The sequence below is a fragment of the Meriones unguiculatus genome, chromosome 3, assembly GCF_030254825.1.
Source record: "Meriones unguiculatus strain TT.TT164.6M chromosome 3, Bangor_MerUng_6.1, whole genome shotgun sequence".
NCBI classification, from domain to species: Eukaryota; Metazoa; Chordata; class Mammalia; order Rodentia; family Muridae; genus Meriones; species Meriones unguiculatus.
Window position 1 is genome coordinate 55,033,854 of NC_083351.1, and position 21,505 is coordinate 55,055,358.

General features: G+C 47.2%; 1 protein-coding gene across 3 annotated transcripts in view; it reads right to left on the bottom strand.

Annotated features, from left to right (window-relative positions):
- Snx10 (sorting nexin 10) overlaps window positions 1–21,505 on the bottom strand; it is a 61,621-nt gene that overhangs the window by 30,994 nt on the left and 9,122 nt on the right. The window contains exon 1 of one of the 3 annotated variants that reach the window (XM_021632774.2): window positions 13,300–13,387. The exons of the other annotated variants lie outside the window; for them this stretch is intronic. The gene's annotated coding sequence lies outside the window, so the exon portion shown is untranslated. Of the gene's footprint in view, window positions 1–13,299; window positions 13,388–21,505 lie in introns of those variants that run through there. 3 annotated transcript variants of the gene reach the window in all.

Genomic DNA, 21,505 nt, shown 5'->3' on the forward strand with positions numbered 1-21,505 from the left:
ACACAGGAAAACCCTGTCTCGAAAAACGAAAATAAATAAATAAATTTTATAAATAAATAAACAGGCAAATAGCAAGGCATGGTGGCACAGACCTTTAATCCCAGCACTGAGGAGGCAGAAGCAGGCAGATCTCTGAGTTCAAAGCCAGCCTGGTCTACACGGTTCCAGGCTGACTAGGGGTACACAGTGAGACTCTTCTAGGAAAAAAAAAAATGGGGTTGGAGAAATGGCTCAATGATGGTTTGATTTCATGGTGGCAAACAAATCGTCTGTAACTCTAGTGCCAGGCAGGGGCTCCAATGCCCTCTTCTGACCTGTGTGCTCCAGGTAGGCTCAGAGTACACATTCATGCACGCAGGCAAAACACGCATACACATAAAATAAACAAGTCTTTCAAAATTAAACTACAGGGATGAGAAGGATGGCTCAACACATAAACATGCTCACCACCAAGCATGACAACCTAAATTCAATCCCCTGGACCGAAACGGTGTGAAAGCCGACTCTCCTCAAGTAATCCTATGACCAAAACATACACAGCGTTATGGCACACTCAAACATACACACAAATGGAATCATTTTCAAAACATAAGTAAACGTCCATAATCAAATTAGGGAAAAATGAGTTACAGTACAGTTACATAACAGACCACCTCATAACCGTTATAAATGATGTTATTAATGAACATTTAATATGTGGTACCTTTGCCTGTAATCGCAGCACTCGGAAAACTGAGGCAGAAATATCTGAGTTTGAGGCCAGCTTGGGTTACATGAGCTCTAGACCAACCAGGCCAATGTATGAGACCCTGTCCCAAAATAAAAGGCAGGGGAAGTAAGGCTCAGGATGGTCCAGTGGTACAGCATTTGCCTAACATGAATGAAAGGCCCCAGGCTCTATCGATACAACCACCAGAGAGAGAAAATAGGAGAATATAGAACAGAATGTTTGGACCTACCAGGCAGCACTCAGTGACTTTTTCAAAGTATGTGTTTGTTTCTTATTTCCTTAAAACTGGATCTTATGTGACCAAGTTATCACTTCTGGGCAGAGGGCTACCAACTCAAGCACATCTCCACAGCTATATTGTTACTTTTAAAATGTTACACTCAGGAGCGGTAAGAGGATCTCTCAAGGTCAACCTGGGCTACCATCACTACCACCTGCCCTCCAAAACCGTCTAAGACTGGAGCTGGGAAGCATGGCATGTGCCTTTAATCCCAGCACTTCGGAGGCTATCTCTGTGAGTTTGAGGCCAGCCTGTTCTACAGAGTGAGTTCCAGGGCAGCCAAGGCTACACAGAGAAACCCTAACTCACAAAAACAAACAAACGAGCTTGTCAATTGTAAACACACAAATACAAAGAACTAAGTCAGCTTCTCTTTTCTGTGCTCCCCTGCTTTTTCTAATTTAAAGTTTTAAATTACTGCTGACTTCTTACACTCATGTGCTCAAGAACACTAGATATTTCATAGTTTCCTGAGGAGCAGTTTTCTCCCTGCTGTCTCCGCCCTCTGCACTGGACTCCTCCTCTGCTGAAGAGTTCAAGTTAGCCTGGGTATAGTTAGCCTGAGTATTACTCCATTTTGAAATAAAGAGCCATCTTGACTGGCAGCTGAATTCAGGTGCCAGGAAATATCACAGAATGTGCACCTGCCAGAAAACAAAGTTAACTCTCCTAGCAACAGCCTCCAGGAAATATAACAGAATAAATGCTTCATAGAAAATAGAGACAAACTCCCTGGCAATAATCAATGGGAATTGGATGGGAATCTGGTGGGAGAATTCTCCCCAGTGTTTCAGATATAGTTTAGAAGAATAGCCATTGTGATTATATGCCTTAGCCATTGTGATTATGTGCCTCAGAAAAGGTCACCCCACCCTGCTACACTTCACCCAATTCTGTAACGCCAAGGCTTGTGGCCCCCCTGCTCGTTGCCATGGAAACCCCCTACTCACAGACTTTCCCTTTAAAAACCCTGTTAATTCAGAGCTTGAGGTCCCACTTCTCTACTGCTGCATCAGTGAGACTTGGGTCCCAAGTTCAATCACTCTCTTAATAAAGCTCTCTTGCTATTGCATTGAGTCCTCTCCTGGTGGTCTCTGACAGTCCCGTGAACTTGGCATTACACTGTGCCCACACAAGCACTCTCCCACACAGGTGGGGGCTCTGAGGGGGAGGGACCTGTCTGGAGCTGCTTTACCTTAATGCTACTTTTGTTGCAGCATCAAGGATGAGTGTTGGACTCCAGAGAAGGCAGCCCACAGCCTGGGCGGCCTCTGGTACCACCCAGTGGATAATGATAGCTCCCTCCCTGCGTTTGAACCAGGAAACCCTGGAGCACCACTTGGAAGCACTTAGGGAACAAAAGCTGGGAGGTGATTAAAGAAAACTGCAGAGGTAAGGACAGCCCATCTAAAGGGCTCAGGTCAACTGTGAAAAGGATGCAGAGGAAAGGTACTGAAGCTGTCTGAAAGCAGTACTGAGTCAGGAGTTTACCAGTGTGTGGTTCCAAGTCCGACACAGGGACTTTCCCATGCTAAACTGGCGATCTACAGTTTAGTCTGAGCCACTGCTCTATTGCTGCGAACAGACACCATGACCAAGGCCACTTACAAAGAAAGCAGGGTATGGTGGTTGTAGTGGTGGCCCACGCCTTTAATTCCAGCACTTGGCAGGCTCGGGAGGATCTCCGAGTTTGAGGCCAGCCTGATCTACGGAGTGAGTTGAGGACAGCCAGGGCTACACAGAAAAGCCCTGTCTCAAAAGCACTAACTGGGCTTGCTTACAGTTTCAGTTAGTCCTCAGTCATCAAGGCAGGAAGCATGGTGGCAGGCAGGCATGGCGCAGTAGCTTACAGCTTACATCTTGTCGGCAAGATGGAGGCAGAGAGCAAGAGGCTTGATAGCGGTTTCTGAAACCTCAAAGCTCATCCCCAGTGACACACCTCCTCCAACAAGGTCACATATCCCAATCTTTCCTAAACAGCTCACTGACTTGGAACCAAATATTCACATATGTGAACCTATGGGGACCACTTTTATTCAAACCGCCACAACTTTGAAAGGTTATTTGTATGAAAAAAATGAACAAAAGTACTAACGTTCAAATCTCTACAACATGTGCTAGAGGTTAAATTTATGGTGCTAAACATGGCCAAATTTAGGGTTTTAAGCTAGGGAACAACAACAACAAAAAAAAATTTACTTCACAATTATTTTGACAATGTTCTAGTTGGAACTGGGCGCAGATATACAGGCTGAGGGTTGGGCCTCTGAGAGGGAGAGGAAGGCAGGAAGGCAGGCAGGCTGGCTGGCTGGCTGACTGGCTGGCTAGGAAGAGCACAGAAAAGCCAGGGCGGTCACCAGAGCAGGCGTGCAGGCAATGAGGATGCTCCAAGAATGGTGACATCCTCACTCAGAAACAGAACCCCACCCACCTCCCAGATCGAAAGTACCACATCCCCCTTCCCAGTGCTAGCAGGGCTCCCTCTGTTATGATTTGTTTGAGCTACACTTGTTTGTTTCTGTTTTAGAACAGCCCGTAAGAGCAGCAGTGATAGCGCATGCCTGTAACCCCACTCTTCAGGAGGCTGAGGCAGGAGGACGATGCCTGCCTCAAGCTGGCCTGGGCTACCGAGTGAGACCCAATCTCAAAAGTAAGCAAGTAAATAAAAAGAGGGGTAACTGACTGAAAGTGAGGTGTGTGGAGTTCTCTAGCGCCCTTCCACACCAAGGGTCTCACCGCACATGCAAGCTTAGCACTTGGAAGTAGAGGGAGATCAGGAGCTTCATAGTAAGCCCCAGGCAAGCATTGACGGCGTGAGACTCAAAATAAAATGAAATAAAAAATAAACTAAAAATAGAAAGAAAAAAAAAACATACTTTCAGAACTAACAGACACAACCCTTAAAACGTAAAAGAAAATCAGCACTCGGATGATGGGAGGGTCAGGAGTTCAAAGTCAGCCTCAGCTACATGAGACACTGTTGCAACAGCGCTTCCTTGCCCCACAAAAAGAAAGTTAAAGGAAATTTAAATGAGTAGAAGCCATCCTATGTTCATGGCTCAGAGCACAGACGAAAGGCTGCCTGTCTGCTGATGGACACTCTCACTAATCCCAAGTGACTTCTTTCTTCAAATGACTTTCTGAGCTGAGTGTGGTGGCTGACACCCATAATCCTAGCACTACATTTATAATCCCAGCATCTAAGTGTCTGAGGCAGGATGACGACTGTAAGTTTGAGGACAGTCTCAGCTATATCCTGAGTTTCAGGCCAGCCTAGATTATCCCATATTAAAAAAAAATAAAAAATAAAATAAAAAATCTTTTTACTTGCTGACAAGAGACCAGATCTAGTACAGTCAAAACAACCCTGAAAATGATCTAGGTGGGAGGCTCCTACTTCCTGATTCCCAGACTAACTACAGAGCCACAGCCCTGTTAACAGTGGTACAGGCACACGGACAAATGGAGTAGGTACATGGATCAAACAAGCGGGACATAGAGCCCCAAAGTAAGCCTATACTTGTGCTCAAAGGATTGTTGACAGGTACACGGGCTGCTTTTCTCAACTTGACACAAGCCAGAGTCATCTGAGATGAAGGCATGAGTGAGAAAATGCCTCTAGCAGACTGGCCCCTGGGCAAGGCTGTCGAGGAGTTTCTTGATTAATGATTGAGGCAGAAGGGATGGCACTGTCTTTGAGCAAATGGTCCTGGGCTCTACAAGAAAGCAGGTTGTGCAGGCCACAGGAGCAAGCCAGGAAGCAGCACCCCTCCATGGCCTCTGCTTCAGGTTTCTGTCCTGTAGTACTTTGGGCAAGGCAAAAGAATGTCACCTTCTGTCATGTATTAAACTCAACTCCAAAAGTCTAGGAATGTAGTTCAGTGTCAGAGTGCTTGCCTGGCAAGCAAAAGATCTAGAGGTTAATCCCCAGTGTGTTAAATTTTTTTTTCTTTTTTTTTCTTTTTTTTATTATTTTTTTTCATCAGTTACATTTTATTAACTCTGTATCCCAGCCGTGTCCCGATCCCTCATTCCCTCCCAGTCCCTCCCTCCCTCCCTCATCTCCACCGTGCCCCTTTCCAAGTCCACTGATGGGGGGGACCTCCTCCCCATTCATCTGATCCTGTTTTACCAGGTATCTTCTAAAATTTTAAACCTATTAGGAAAAAAATAAAAAGGGAGTGAATTCCCATGGCAAAGCATTTCCAGGAAAGCCTGTTACAGCATGGATGCGGTGTCCCTTTATTGGTCAGAGAGATGTTCTCCTGAGGTACGCCCATGGCCAGGGGTCAAAGTGTAGACTTTACATGAGGGTATAAGGAATTTCGACTCAGGGTGGCCTTTTCTTTTCTTTTCTTCAGTGTTTTGGGCAACGGCCTAGATATCATTACCAGTTTCCAGAATGCTCAAGGCCCTCACTTCCAGCCTACAGTTGGCTGCTCAGAACAGTCAAGGCACTAAGTTGTCAGTCAAGACACAGACACTGGATGAATCAGGTAAATTCACTTTACCTTCTGAATGGCTTACAGTCTTACACACACCTGTCTCGTGTGCAATGTCCCCTGAGCTGGTAGGAACGGTTGTGAAACACTGCAAACAGCTTCCACACCAAAAGTAAAAACAGGAACCTCTTACAAGACCTAAGACCACAACTTTGTAAGGGGTTTCAGGATTGAAGCAAGATTCCTAGAAACTCTGTAATCCCTTCCTTCCCTGATCCCATGCGCCATCCGGCACCAGGAGTCCCCTCGGCGCCTGCCACAGCCCCTCCTGCCTTCTGGGCCACCAGCCACCTGTCCCCTGCACGGACAGCTGACCAAATCCGACCATTTCCTAAGTCTACAACGCCCTCCACCGTCTGTGCCCCTCACCCCATGGCACACACTTTAAATAGTTTCAGTTTTAAAAGACTAACTGCGTTTTTAACGATGCAATTACCCTTTAAAGTACCGTACACTTGTGTGTGGACACGTGCGGGCACCCCGGTACACACACGGAGGACAGCTTTCAGAAGTGGGTTCTTCCCTGGAGATTTAACGCAGGAGGTCCAGGCTTGAAGCAGGCACCTTAGCCCACCCATATCTCCATCTCAGGAGCCCCTGATTTTATTTATTCACACACACACACACACACACACACACACACACTGATTTTGTTTCAAATGTGACCTAAATGTGTCCTCCGGATGCCTCGCTACTAGCAAGCTATGCCCAAGTTGAATATAAACCTGCATTTGACAAATGTTAGGAGGAAATATGGGTCAAAAGAGAGAACCAAGCTAGTCAGGATGGCAGACACCTTTGATCCCAGCACTCAGGGAGACAGAGGTAGGCAGATCTCTGTGAGTTCAAGGCCAGCCTGGTCTACAGAGTGAGTTCCAGGATAGCCAAGGCTACACGGGGCAACCCTGTCTCAAAAAAAACAAAAAGAGAGGAAGGGAGGGGAGAAAGAGAGAAAGAGAGGGATGAGAGAGAGAACCAGCCATTAACCTTTTACAGTATTTTGGGAAAAAGGCAGATTGCAAGCCTGTGAGGTCCTCTAAATGACCCTGGGCATCTTGAGCATGTTGTGACCTACAGGCGTGGGAGAGCCACCACGAAATGTGAGAGCTGGGCTGTGCTGCACTGGGATGCCAAGGCAGGGAGGCCTACGCAGCTTCAACTCTCAGCCAGATTAAACTCATCTTCTGAAGCAACTGTATCTGACACTTTTCAAGGTACCAAAAGACAAACAGAAAGAGAGACAGAAAAAAAAAAAAACTTTCCTATTTTGCGACAGGAAACAGGAAATCTATAACTTAAGCTGGCTTGAAACTCTCCCCAGGAGAGCCTTAGTGATCCTTCTACCTCAGAGTCTCAAGTGCTAGGAGTACAGGTTTGGACCACCACACCCGATTTAGAACAAGCTACCCCAAATGGCACTCAGGATCGTAACTCTCGGGATTTTTAATTAAACTGTGTGTAGTTATTGTGTGTTCGAGCAAGTGAGTATGTGCGGATAGGCAAGTGCCACAGTGCATGTGTGGAGGTCAAAGGACAGCCTGCAGGAGTAGGATCTCTTCTTGTATCCTGTAGGCATTGACCTCTGGTACCCGCGTGGCTACAGGTACCTTTAACTGGAAATCTCTCTGGCCAAATAACTCAGTTTTTCAGAGACCACAGCAAGATGGGAAAGGGAAAACATGCATTAAATGTTTTATTATTAGTTTTTGTATTAAACTATTTTATAAAGCTAAAGGACTCAATTAAATTAAAATTAATTAAAAGGGCTTTCCTTTAGCCAAGACTGGTGGTCCAAGCCTTTAATTTTAGCCACCAGGAAACAAGAGGAAGACAGACTGTCAAGACTCAAAGCCAGCCTAAGCTTCGTCTCAACATCCTGTCTCAAAATGAAAAATAAAAAAAAGTAACCAGGCAAAAGAGATGGATCAGTTGTTAAGAGTATTGCTCTTCCGGAGGATCCAAAAGTTCAATTCCCAGCACCCACTCTCAGGCAGCTCCAGTAACTCTTAAAGGAATCTAATCAGGCCTGCATCACATGCACAAACCTACACACAGATACTACACACATATGCACAATTGAAAAACAAAAAATTATATAAGCTGAGTGATGGTGGTGCACTCATTTAATCCCAGCACTCGGGAGGCAGAGGCAGAGGCAGAGGCAGGCAGAGCTCTGAGTTTGAGGCCAGCCTAGTATACAGAGCAAGTTCCAGGACAGCCAGAGCTGTCCTCTCAAACTAGCCGGGTGTGGTGGCGCATGCCTGTAGTCCCCGCACTCTGGGAAGCAGAAGCAGGTGGATCTCTGTGAGTTCGAGGCCAGCCCAGTCTACAAATGAAGTCCAGGACAGCCAAGGCAACACAGAGAAACCCTCTCTCAAACAAAACAAAAAAACAGGGGGCTGGAGAGATGGCTAAGAACAGGTTAAGAACACTGGCTGTTCTTCCAAAGGTCCTAAGCTCAATTCCCACCAACCACAGAGTGGCTCACAACCACCTAGTGATATCTGGTGTTCTCTTCCTGTGCACAAGGCACATGTGCAGGCAGAATGCTGTGTAAATAATAAATAAATAAATCGAAAGAAAGAAAGGAAGGAAGGAAGGAAGGAAGGAAGGAAGGAAGGAAGGAAGGAAGGAGCAGCCAGTCAGTGGTGGCACACTTCTTTAACCACAGCAGAGGTAGAGGACAGCCAATGCTACCTAGAGAAACCTGTCTCAGGAGCAGAGCAGGAGTTCAGCTGAGCACTGTGCTCAGTGAGGTGCAGCTAGGCAGAACCCAGAATGGCTACTCGTGCGCACCTACGTCAGAGAACGACACTTCGTGTCGGCGGGTGGGCTGCTCTTCCCGTTCCCCGCCTCATGGATGTCTCCCTGGCTCCACCTTTACAGTTGCTTCTTCTTTCAAACTACAGGGTTTACCACAAATGTCTGTGCTTTACACACTCTTGTCCTTACTAGTGGGCATTTCAGGTATCTCTCAGCCTCGTAGGCTATTTGTTTTGTTCTCTCTGTAACAAGAGCCCTGGCTTCCTGCAGACTCCCGAGCTCTCAGAGATCCGCCTGCTTCTGCCTCCCTGAGCGCTGGGTTGCAGGCGTGCGTCACCGCACCCGGCTGCTTTGTAGGTTATAAACAGGGATGAATGGGGGTGTGGCTCAATGGCAGAGCACCTGCCTAGGGTGCACAAGGCATTGGTTAAAACTCAACTGCCTCTAAAAAAACAAAAACAAAAACAAAACTCAATCGAAAAACAGGGCTGCAGTGAACATCCCTCGGGGCAGCTCTGGGCCCTGGCTGGCTTCTGAAGCCTTCTCTCTTAGACATGGTGATTCTGGTCCAGGTTACATAGTGGCTGGTGAGATGGCTTAGTGGTTAAAAACACTTGAGCTCTAGACTGCTGACGCTGCCTTCTGAGGTGGCCTGTCTGAGGGGCACTGTGTCATCCGCTTTAGCACAGAGCGCTGAGCCCTGTGTCCCGGCAGAGGCATTCCTGGAGGATGATGGCCCCACCCCCGCCCCACCCTACCCCGCTCTGGTCTTATTTATCTTCAGGGACAGGCTCCCTAGGGGCCAGAAGTCCTTCAGGTAGACTGGCCAATATTCCTTGGATCTAAGATGGCTGCCAAAGTGACCACCAGGCAACCTCTCACTTCTTTTCTTTCTTTTTGCTTTTTGGTTTGGTTTGGTTTGGTTTGGTTTGGTTTAGCTTCTCCATGCATGCAACCCTGGCTGTCCTGAAACTCACTCTGTGTAAACCAAGCTAGCTATGAACTCACAGAGATCCACCTGCCGCTGCCTCCTGGGTGCTGGGATTAGAGGGATGTGCCACCACAGCCCGGCTCTCTCCTGTCTTTCTAACTCTGTACTTGATAAATGACACAGAGTGCTACAGCAGCTGACAACTGCCATGACAGCAACTGCAGAGAAGGAAGGAAAGAAGGAAGGAAGGAAGGAAGGAAGGAAGGAAAGATGAGAAAGGTCCAGAAAATCTGTACTCCACCCCCGGAAAAGATAGGATGCCCCCCCCCCTTTGTTAGCCAATTCATCCCCCTCGTTGCCCTCAAAGGTGGACAGACTGATGCGGGGGCCTCTAGCCCACACCTCCTATTCTTAGCCAAGAATAGACGTCTCCTTCACTGCTCGGTTGCTGTCACGGGTTACATGATCCGGGGAGGGAAAGGAAAGACTCAGTTGTGAGAAGAGGACTCATAACGTGATATATACACTCAGATGCTTACATATGCAAAGATGCAAATGTATGCATACAGCAGGATGTGTGCCAGCGTCAACAGAACCAGGGAATTATACCCTCCTAGAGTATCAAAACTTTCAAACGCCAACGTTACTTCTGTAAGTTAAAAATGTCATTACGTAGTGGCTGGCGAGATGGCTCAGTGGTTAAAACACTTGCCCCTGTTCCAGGAGACCCGCGTTTGAGCCAAGCACTCACGTGGCAGCTCACAATTACTCTGTGAAGTCCAGTCAGGGGGATCCAACGCCCTCTCCTGACACCTGTGGGCGCTGCATGCACACAGGGCACAGGCTTACTCGCAGGCAAGACACTCATACACGTAAAATAAAAATAAGTAACAGACATCGGTCAGCACTGTGCTGAGCGTGCCCGTGAGCACTCTCTCTCTCACCTCTCTCAACTGCTCGGAGTGGCTCGTTCAAGGTCACCAGCTCATCCATAGACGTCTAACCCTCTGTAACAGTTTTGCACTATTCACCCTCAGGCTGCTGGTTCTGCCCACTAACCCAGTGGAGCCTTCCCAACAAGGAGGCTCCGATGGTAGGGAGACTGAACCTGGAGTCCAATCTCCAGGAGAGAACTCCTACTCGTGTGTTCTCACCGCCACATGTATGCTGTGGTGTGTGCACTGCCCCTCCAAACAAAAAGAAATAAAATGCAATCTTGCTGTTGTTGGAAAGGTTCTCTCTGCATACTCCTGGCTGTATTGGAACTTGCTATGTGGACCAGGCTGGCCTCAAACTCACCCTAATCTGCCTCCGCCTCTCAACTGCTGGGATGAAAGGGGCGCGTCACCACGCCCAATCTTCAAGATGCAATTTTTTTAAATTCCGAGATATATTTCCGTTGTATAGCCTCTCGTGGGAGATCTGATCACAATATTTTTAGCCTTATCTGGTAAACACTAAATTACAACCTGCCTCCCACTAACCTATAAAGTCCAAAGAACACAGCTTCTCTCCATCCTTGTGTATTCAGGGATCTCTGCTCGCTTCCTTAGTGTCACACAACGAACTCCCAGTCACATTACACTGACAAAATGGTAGTAGTGAAAGACACTGCTCAGAAGTCACCCCAGAGCCGAGGGACCCAGTATTCACCATACGCTGGCACCCCAAAGCAAATCTCAAAGTATAAACCCTCACAGCGCTGCTGACTGTGGACAGGCAAGTCTGAGGTCTACTCAGCCACCACCCCCGGGACTCCTGCTCAGCGACCCTGGGCCACCTGCTTCACTTCTACCTGCCCAGGAGCCTCACACAGAAAACAGGAGCTGACAGCGGAACCTGCTTCCACAGTCCCTGGGCAGCAGACAAATGGACTCAAGAACACCTCAGGCTAAAAAGTCTTCCTATTAAGAAGCACGTGCAATTACCACTGCTAATGTCTGTTATTAGGTTTAAAAAAAAAAATACGGAACCACAGGCAGTAAAGGGCTGAGGAGCTGGGGCCTGCTTTTCCTCTGATCACTTAATCCACAGCTATTGTTTAAAAGATGAGGTCACTGCACCAGTGAATCATGCTTCCCAGCAATCACTGCAATTCTGGGTAACCCTGGACATGTGACTGTAGGTATATTCACTTAACCCAGCCAGGGGTCCCACAGGTATCACCTGCTCACGGAAACAGGGCTCCATTTGTTTACTCCAGGTACAATGCCAAACAGAATAACCGGATGTAAATAGCAAAATCTCAAATTGGACAGCTTCAATTCTAAAACACCCAAGAGAAAAAACATCCTTCTTCACAAACTCATTTGATTTGTTATGCCTACTAGCTATCTTGGAATTAAAATATTATCAAGTATTTTGTGCTTTTAAAAAGTTATAGAACTGCTGGAGAAATGGCTCAGAGGTTAAAAGCACTGGCTGCTAGGTCCTGAGTTCAATTCCCATCATCCACATATGGTGGTTCATAACCATCTGTAACGAGATCTGACGCCCTTTTCTGGCATTCATGTAGGCAGAACACTACATACATCATAAATAAACAAACAAATAAATAAATTCTTTTTTTAAGTTGTATTAAAGGGGGGCTGGAGAGAAGGCTCAGTGGTTAAGAGCATACACTGCTTCCACAGAAGCTGCATCTATTCACAGCACCCACAGCGGTTGGCTCCCGACAACCCCCTGTAACTCCAGCTCCTAGAGTGTGGCCTCTGGCCTCCTCAGGAACCACCAAATGCACACCTACACAGTCACCCTAGGGAGCTCCACCTGGAACTCGACACGCAGACTAGGCTAACCACAACCTTGTAATGATCCTCCTGCTGCCGAGTGCCGGGGCTACAAGTCTGAGGCACCATGCCTGGCTACAGACTAGACTCCTCAGTGCACACTAGCCCGTTCTGCATTTACACACCGATGATTCACTCCTCCACAATCCAGTTAGCGCTTCTGCTTGAAGTGCTCTCCCAATCGGGGCTGTTCACTCTTTTCATCGAATATGGCTTCTTAATATTTGGCTGTTTTAATCTGAGAGCCACCCTCCAGCCCCCACCCCACCATCCCCTCAGCCCCCCTCTCCCCACTCACCCCCACCTCCTATCTTTTAGGCAAACGGAGTCCATGGGCTTTGCCTGTGACAACAGGCTATGAAAGTGAAAGCAGATGCAACTAGGGGAAGCTTCAGAAGGGAAAAAAAAAAAAAACTGGTTTCTCTTCCAGGATCCTGGTTGGGTTCCCAGTACAGGTGCCCAGTGGCTTACAACAACCTGTAACTCCAGCTACAAAGGAGAAGAAGCCGTCCTCTGGCCTCCACAGGCACCACCACACAAGACATGCACTCACACACACAAACAGAATAAAAACAAATCTAAAAAAAAAAGAAAAAAAGGAAGGAAAGAAAGAAAGCCGGGCATGGTGGCGCATACCTTCAATCCCAGCACTCAGGGAGGCAGAGGCAGGTGGATCTCTGTGGATTCCAGGCCAGCCTGGTTCTACAGAGCAAGTCCAGGGCTGTTACACAGAAAAACCCTGTGTTGAAAAAACAAACAAACAAACAAACAAAAAAGGAAAGGAGGAAGAAAGGGAAAGGGAGGGAAGGATGGAGGGGGAGGGGAAAAGAGAGAGGGAGGGGAAGGATGAATGGAAAGTGAGGGAGGAAGGAAGAGAGAGATGGCCCAGTGGTTAAGAGCACTTGATGCTCCTCCAAAGGACCTGAGTTCATTTCCCAGCACCCACTCCAGTGTCTCACAACTGCCTGCAATTCCAAGGGATCCTCCCAGAGTGCCTGCCCTCATGTGCACATACCCACACAAATAAATTAAAATAAAATCAATCGTTTTTAAAAACCATTATTAAACTCAGCGCTCCCTCACAACAGGCCACTACGACGAGGAAATGGCTTTGCCATATGCAAGGTTTTCAGACCAGTGTATCTTAAACAAGCCCCCCAGAATCACCACACAGTCGCTCAATCACACACCAAAAACACCCAGCGAGCCAAGGCACCAAGCCGCTCCCAGGATGGGCTCTGAAAACGCATCCGAGGAAACAAGCCCCTCTGTCTAACAAAGCAAAGAGAAAGTTGAATGTCTACCTCTCAGGAGTTCTTAGGGGCTCTGGGCTTGCCCTTCAGTCTGAGGACAGACTGGACATCCCGGGGTATTTTGTTCTTTCACAGTGTACCCGCCTGAGCCTGAGAAGAGGAAGAAGGCGGGGGCAAGCAGGGGGTGGGGCTTGTTCCAGGAATGACGAGGCAAAAACAACCTTAGACACACTGCTTTCATTTGGCTGATGCCTAATGGCTTAACTCTTAATGGCTGGCAATTGTCCTATTCCTCTGAATGTTCTTCCCACTCCAAGGCAGCTCCTCGGAGGCCTCCTCCACTGGCTAAACAGCTATGCAAAGTGAGAAGGCGCAAATGCTTGACACAGAAAGTGTTTCTGGTAAAGGTGAGCAACAGCCCTGGGCGAAAGACATCAGGTCAGAGATCCTGCTGACATCAAGTACACTTCATTGTTCACAATGTGGTTCCTGGGCTAAAAGGCTTAAGAGGATTAATCTCATGTTAACTGTTCCTCCCCATTTAAAAAAAAAAAGCAGTCAGGGCCAGGCAGGTGGCACAAGACTTTAACCCCAGCAGAGGCAAGCAGGTCTCTGTGAGTATATGAACTCAAGGCCAGCTTGGTGTCCACTGTGAGACCCATTTCAAAAATTAATAGTCAGAGATGGGCACAGTGGCCCATCCTTGCCATCCCAGAACTTGGGATATAGAGGCAAGAAGAGGTGGAGTTCAAGGACATCCTTTGCTTCAAAGTTAAGGCCAGCCTGGGCCACATAAGACCCCGTGTCAAAGTAAGAACACGAGGCTGGAGAGTTAGCTCAGTGGTTAAGAGCACTGGCTGCTCTTCCAGGAGACCCAGGTTCAACTCCCAGAACGAGGATGGCAGCTCACAACTGTCTGTATCTCAGTTCCAGGGGATCTGATACCTTTTTCAGCACCAGTCACACACTGTGGCACACACACACACAAAATAAAAATAAGTACATCTTTAAAAATGAAAAGAGAAACCAAGTAGGTACCATATGCTGAGCAGTGTTCTCCTTAGCCCTCAAGGGGAGACGAAGAATGAGAAACACCAGTATCCCCATAATGTTGCCGTAGACCAGTCTCACCCAACTTAGCGACTTAAACAGCAGAGATTCCTTTTCGCACTAAGTCACCGTTGGACATGGGGCTCTCCAAGCTGAAAAATCTAAGTGTCCACAGGTGCCACAAGGCCTGAGGTCATTTCTCCCTCTGTGCAGTCAGGAAAGCTTGCCGGCTTTCAAGGACACATCTGGATAGCCCAGAATAGGACCAGCAAGATGGCTCAGCAGATACAGGCAACTTCTGCCAAAGCCTGCTAACCTGAGTTCGATCCCTGGGACCTACTACTTTGGAAAGTTATCCTCAGACCTCTGCACACATGAAATGTGACTTGCTCCTTGAGCTCCTGCTGCTGAGACCCACCTGATGGACTGTGACCTAGAACTGATGCTGATCAGGCTAGGGCTGACAGAAGAATCAGCTACCGTTAACAAGAGCTCAGCATCACTGAAGGGAAACCTTCTATGCTTCATCGGAACAAGAGAGAATTACTTCCTGAGGTCAGCCCACAAAGGCTCATACAGCTGGTCCAAGACTACACCTTGAGCTGAACTTGACAACGTTAACAGTCATGTGTATTTCTGGCTTTGAAGGGCTCAGAGAGAGCAGCTGAGGCTTGACTCAAGGCAGGGCCAGAGTCTTTCAGTGAGGGCCTGAGGGGCTACTGATAAAGATGGATCTCTAGCTGCTATGGAAATGCCAAGACCATAGGACATCCACCTAGGACAGCTACAGATATGGGATGGAGATGGCCTAAGAGACAGACTTTGGGTGCTGTGGATGGCAGAGGTGGAGGATTACAAGCCTCAAGGAGGCCAGGCACTGAGTTCCAGGATTTTAATTTACACTGCTGGATTTTGGTTTTGCTTTGCTATGACTGTTTTTATGCTCTGGCTCTTCCTCATCCTGGCCCATGTACACAGCACCTTCACACTCACACAAAGTACAGTAATAATTTGTACTTTTTTAAAAAATCAGGGTTTTTTGGCCAGGCATGGTGATGTACGCCTTTGATCTCAGCACTTGGATAGCAGAGATAGGTAGATCTCTGAGTTCTAGGCCAGCCTGGGTCTGCAGAGCAAGTTCCAAGCCAGCCAGAGCTACATGGTGAGACCTCATCTCAAAAAAAGAAAAAAAGAAAAGGAAACAAATTAAGTTTCTTAACATAGGCACATCCTATAAAGACAGGCTTTTTCCAACTAAGTAAATGGATTCATATGGTTCAGGAATGAAAACCTGCCTGAGATTTTTTTTTTTTTCTAACCTGTAGTTACCCTACAGGAGCATAAATGATAGGTTATTTATAAGAGCATGGGCAACTTATAAGTAACCACAACAGTAAAACAATGTCCCTCTTACCTACCTCCAGAGACCAGAGAGGCAATGTATGAAGACAGATATGGTGGTCATGCCAGTCACCACAGCACTTAGAAAAGAGGCAGGAGAACCAGAAACTCACGGCTGCCCTTATTACATTACCAATTACATATTATATAAAATAATATTACGTAAAGTACATACTACAAATTACATACCACACAGACCAGGCTGGCCTCAAACTCACAGCAATCCACCTGCCTCTGTCTCCCTAAGTCCTGGAATTAAAGTCATGCTCCACGCCCAGACTTAGGCCAGTCTGCTTTAACAAAGGAAAATAGAAGTTAATTTTTGAATACAGTGGTCCACTGATGGGTGTGGAACTGATACTTTCCAGCTGGGCCAGTCCCTAGATAGGTGATCACATGACCTGCCCCCCCCGCCCCGGATAGGTGATCACATGACCCACCTGTATCCTCTGATTATGTTGTCCATTAGTCCTGTGTCCCCAGACTACCCAAGAGCTGCCCGAAGGTTGAGCCTTGGTCCCCCTCAGCAGTGAAAGCTGTGGCGCAGGAGAGACACTGGACACTGGAAGACAGTGCAGCCCTGGGAAAGCACCACATCCACCGCCGTCCCAGCTACTCTTTGCTGTCTTTTTACAGCTCCTAATTTACCACATTTAGGGGATGGTGAGATGGCTCAGCAGACAGAAGCCCACACTGCTCTTGCAGAGGACCGGAGTCCAGTTCCCAGAACCCACGCAGGGCAACTCACAACTGCCTTTGACCCCGGGTTCAAGGAGGATGTGATGCTGCTCTCCTCTACAGGCACCTGCACACACAGGCCTGAGCAAGCTTGTGCACATACGCATACACACGCTTTTAAAAGCAGATTCAGCAGACTTGTTTACTTAATGGACAAGTGTTTTGCCTGCACGTATGTGTGTGCACAATGTGCGTGTCTCACTCTTGCAGAGCTCAGAAAGCATCAGATCCCCCGAAACTGGAGTTACGGTCAGCCACCAGCCACCATGTGAGTGTTTGGAACAGAACCCCAGGCCCCCACAAGAACGGCAAGTGCTCGTGGTCTTCATCTAACATCGTAAGAGGGGAGAGCCACACCCTCTTAACATCTCTCCAGCTCCCTCCTATACACCTCGTTTTCTTTAATAATAAAAATATTTTTGATTTAACCCACTTGGAAATGTGACGAAATATGAGTACAAAATGAAAACTCCCCCTACCCCAGCCCTCTAGTTTTTAACACTCTTCTTCTTGGGTCCTTCTTGAGGCGCTCTGTGCATGTGCAAGCAGATACACGTTTATTTAAGACCTTTCCTGCAAATGGTCTTCCTGGGCCTCGTTCCTAACACTTAACAGTGTAGCCTGCACCAGCTACCCACAGCCAGAGAAAGTTGCCCTGCTTTGCAACTGCATTACTACTCTGCCACGAAGATGTACTCTGCCCATTTCACGAGACACGCACTCTTACCAACAGCGCCCAGGGACTACCCTCACAGGTACATCTGAGAAATGAAGATCTACAAGCAGAAATTGTGGGTTCATGGGGTCAGGTGAGCTATTAACCACGACAGATATGTCCCCGCTGCAGACAGTTGACAGCTGAGTTGTCTTCCGAATATTTCCTCCCATGGTAAGTTCCCACATTTTTTCCAGGGAAGCAAAGCAAGTCTGCATGACTGACTTGCTTTAATCATGTTTATCCGTGGCTTTCGTGTGGAGGTCAGAAGACAACTCATGGGAGTCAGTTCTCTCCTTCCATCACGTGGCTCCCGGAAGACTGAACTCAGGTCATCAGGCTTGGTGGCAAACATTCACCTGCTGAGTCAGCCTGCCAGATCTACTTACGTAAAAGTTGGGGGGGGGGGAAGGTGTTTGTTTTGGTTTCGAGGGGGAATATTTTTTTTTTTTAAATATGTCCACTGCCAACCTCCTTCTGCTATACTTAGGAACCACTAATTTCTTTGCATGGATTGTTTGGATCCTTTCGCCATTTTTGTTGAGGTATTCAGGATGACCTTGAACTCTTGATCCTCCTGGCTCAACCTCTCCAGTGCCCACACAACAGGCCTGCTTCACAAGTGTGGCTCTCAGCTATCTTCCTCAGAGTGCTTGTTCTTTTCTTAGCTGATTTGTAGGGTTTTTTTTTTTTTCTATTAACTGACCCTTAATCAAGAGTATGAACTACAAATACATTTTCCTGGCTTGCAGGGATTTGTCTTTTTGTGGGTTTACTGTTTGTTTAAGTAAGGAGTTTTATTTATCACTCTATTCTTTATGGCTCCCACCACACACAGAAAGGCCGATTCTGTCCTAAATTTACAGGAATGTTTCCCTCTGAGTCTCCTAGAGAGAAGCCAGCTATGAATGACATTCCACCATGCTCATAAGCTACAGCTTACCCTAATATGCTCCCAGACATAATGTATGGGGAAAATGACTTTGTTCATAGAGCATCTAGGTTGGTCTTCAGGCAGGCTGTGCAAGCAAGCCTTACCTGTCCTGCTGTAAAAGAGGCACGGAGCTCTCACACAAGCCCCATGTGTTTGCTCTTCCCTCCCGGTTCTGCACGGCCTCTCTTACCACACACACAACATCCCCAAACACTAGACTCTGGGAGGGATCTAAGGCAGGAGGTATATAAATCACAAAGACCCAATGCCCCACACTGCAACTGTTGCCCAAGCACCTCATGCCTCTCCAGTCTATCTACCATGAAAACCCTGCCCAAGCTCCCTTCCAGAGGTAGGTCTTATCTGTGGGAGCCCTGAAAGCCACACCCCTGGAAGCCCCGAAACTATGCCTACCTCTTAACTTGTGCACATGCCCCATGCCATTTCCACCCATCTCAGTCCTCAACCTTCCTCCTACCAAAAGCCTTCTGTGCTTCCTATGCCTTTGACAACACCCCCCACCCCCCTTCCCAGACCACATTCACCACAAAGGCTCTTTCCCATTCCTCAGACAGGTCTATCCACCACCTCAGAGAGGCAATGCCTCATTTTATTAAACCTTACCTTTATTGCAGTTGGTATTGTTTTAACCATTAATTTATTTCTGTGTTTATTATCTGTCATCTCAAAAGTTCCCAGAGGCCGGGGGCCTTGTCCAAATCACTTATGCTTTAAAACCCAGAATTCACTTAGCAGGGTGCCTGGCAAAGAGTCAGTAGTCAATAAATTCCGGCTACATTGAACATGACTGAATGCGGTCCAGAAAATTCCATTTCTGCTTGCATCAAGTTTCTGAAAAGCCCCACCACCTGGGATAGAAAAGTGGACATAGGAACAGTATGGCAGCCTGACAGCCTCCCATGCCAGCTTGCCTCCCACATTCATGGTTAACCCTTCATCACGTGATGAGAGAAAGCATATCCCCAGCACCGCTTTAGGCTCATGTCCATAAAGAACACACTGAAACTGTAGGCAAGCCCACAATTAAATGCTTTCTTCTATAAGCGCTCCTTTGGTCACGGTGTCTCTCCACAGCAATAGACCACTAGCTAAGACAATGGAGGAAGGAGAGACATTTTTCTCAATGTTCTACGCCATTGGTAAGGTGCTCACAGTCCTGGAAATGACCCTCACCTATGCTTCTGTACATAACCCATCAAAGTACAAGAGGGAAGAGTTTGGAAAGAGAAGATCAGCAGGAGGGGTCAAGAGACAGTCGTGGGAAAGAATATGATCAAATACACTACATAATAAGCCCTTGTAAGCATCATACATGGCTAACATACATTAACATGACATCTTTTAAAAAGAGAAAAGGGGGTGGCTAAAGATGTGTCTATTAGCTAGGAAAATGTGAAAAGCCCTGAGTTAGATCCCAAGCACCACACAAATGGGGCATGGTGGTCCATACCCATTAATCCACCACTCTGGAGGTAGAAGCAGGAAGATTAGAAATGCCGCGGTCAGCTATGTAATGATTTCAGGCCATTCTGGGCTGGAGAAGACCCTGTATCAGAAAAAGAAAGGCCGGCAGGAAGGCAGGCTGGTGGCCAGCTGCATTACAATCCAGGCCTTTAATCCCAGCGCCTGGGATGAAAAGACAGGCGGATCTCCGGGAGTTCCGGGACAGCTTGGTCTACACAGCAAGTTCAAAGGCAGCCAGGACTACTTAGAGAGCCCGTCTCAAAACAAAAGAGGGATGGTAGTGAAGAGGGAGCTCAGGAGCACTGGCTGCTCCTTTGGAGGATCCTGGTTCGGTTTCCATCATCCACATGGTGACTCAGCAGCTGTAACACCAGTCCCAGGGGATCCAATGCCGTTTTCTGGCCTTGGTGGGCACTGCATGCATGTGGTCCGCAGGCATACATGAAGGCCTACATGCAGACAAAATACCCACACACAGCACATTATATATATATATATATTTTTTTTCTAGTTAACCTTTTCTATTTAAAAAGAAAAGGAAAGAAAAAAAGTGGGTTGGTGGGAGGGAAAAAGGAAAGAAAAAGAAAACATGAAGCAGACATAGTGGCTCATGTCTGAAATCTGAGCATTTAGGAGGCAAAGGCAGAAGACCAGTTCAAGTTGAGGGCCAGTCTGGTCTACACGTCAAGACCCTTTCTCAAAAATGGATGGTGGGAAAAAAGTAAAGGTTGGGCTAGGGGTGTGGCTCAGTGGCAAACACTTGCTTGGAATGTCAAGGCCCGAGGTTCAATACTGAGCACAATAAATAAGCAAATAATATAATTTTACAAGCAATCAAACATAATTTATTATTTGAAGCCTATAACATGCACTAGCTTGTTGGATTCCCAGGCAGCACACAAGTTACACACCATTATTACCTTAATTTTTAAACTACAGATGTGAGCGTCGGTTTGGTAAGTGAAGAAGCTAGATCCATGGCCAGATGGACTCAGAAAATCCCTCATCCTCACCACATGGGAATCCTACAACCCACAGGCTCCCTAAACTTGATCTTCAGATATAAATGCTTAAAGAGAGGCACAGTGATATACACCAAGAACCCTAGCACATGGTTGTACAGCCTGGGCTACACAGAGAAACTCTATCAAAGAGGAAGAGGAGGAAAAGTTTGAGATAAGGGGAGGGGATAGAGGAAAGGAAGAGTGGAAGGATGGAGAGCAAGGAGGCTTCAGAGACAGCCAGGAATAGGAAATATCAGCCTAAACTGTGGATTATTAGCAAATATTCACATGCCTCAGGATAAGAGGCAGGTCAAATTCTGTCCATATAAGAAGCTGGAAAAGCCAACATCTAAATTGGACACCCTCATCCTCAGAGAGGCAGTAACCCATGTCACAACTGTTCAGGGTCATTAGCTATGAATTGGGAAGGATAACCAGTCAACCTACTGCGTAATCACTGAGATTTGCTCCCAATAAGTGACAATGCCTGGCCTAAGTCCCAAAGATGCTAAGATAAAAACAGGTCACCCGTGAAGCAAAGCTCACGGTACCAAAAGATGCAGCACCAACAGGAAGGAGGAAAATGGAGAGAGAGGACTGTTCCAAGAGAAGGCAGGAGCCAGGTAGCCCCGCCTTTAATCCCCAGCACTCAGGAGACAGAGGCAGGTGGATCTCTCTAAGTTGAAGGCCAGCCTGGTCTACACATCCAGTTCAAAAACAGCCAGTGCTACATAACAGACAGTCCCTGGAGAGAGAGGGTCTCTCTCTTGAAACTGTGTCTTGATGCTGAAAAAGAACAAGTGGGAAAAACAGGTCCAGCCTGGGGTTCTTAAGGAGGTACAAGGCAGTTGGCCAGATAGCTTGAAGAGTAAAGACATTTTTCCATGCAAGCCCAGTGGCCTGTGTTCAATCCAGAACACACATAACGGT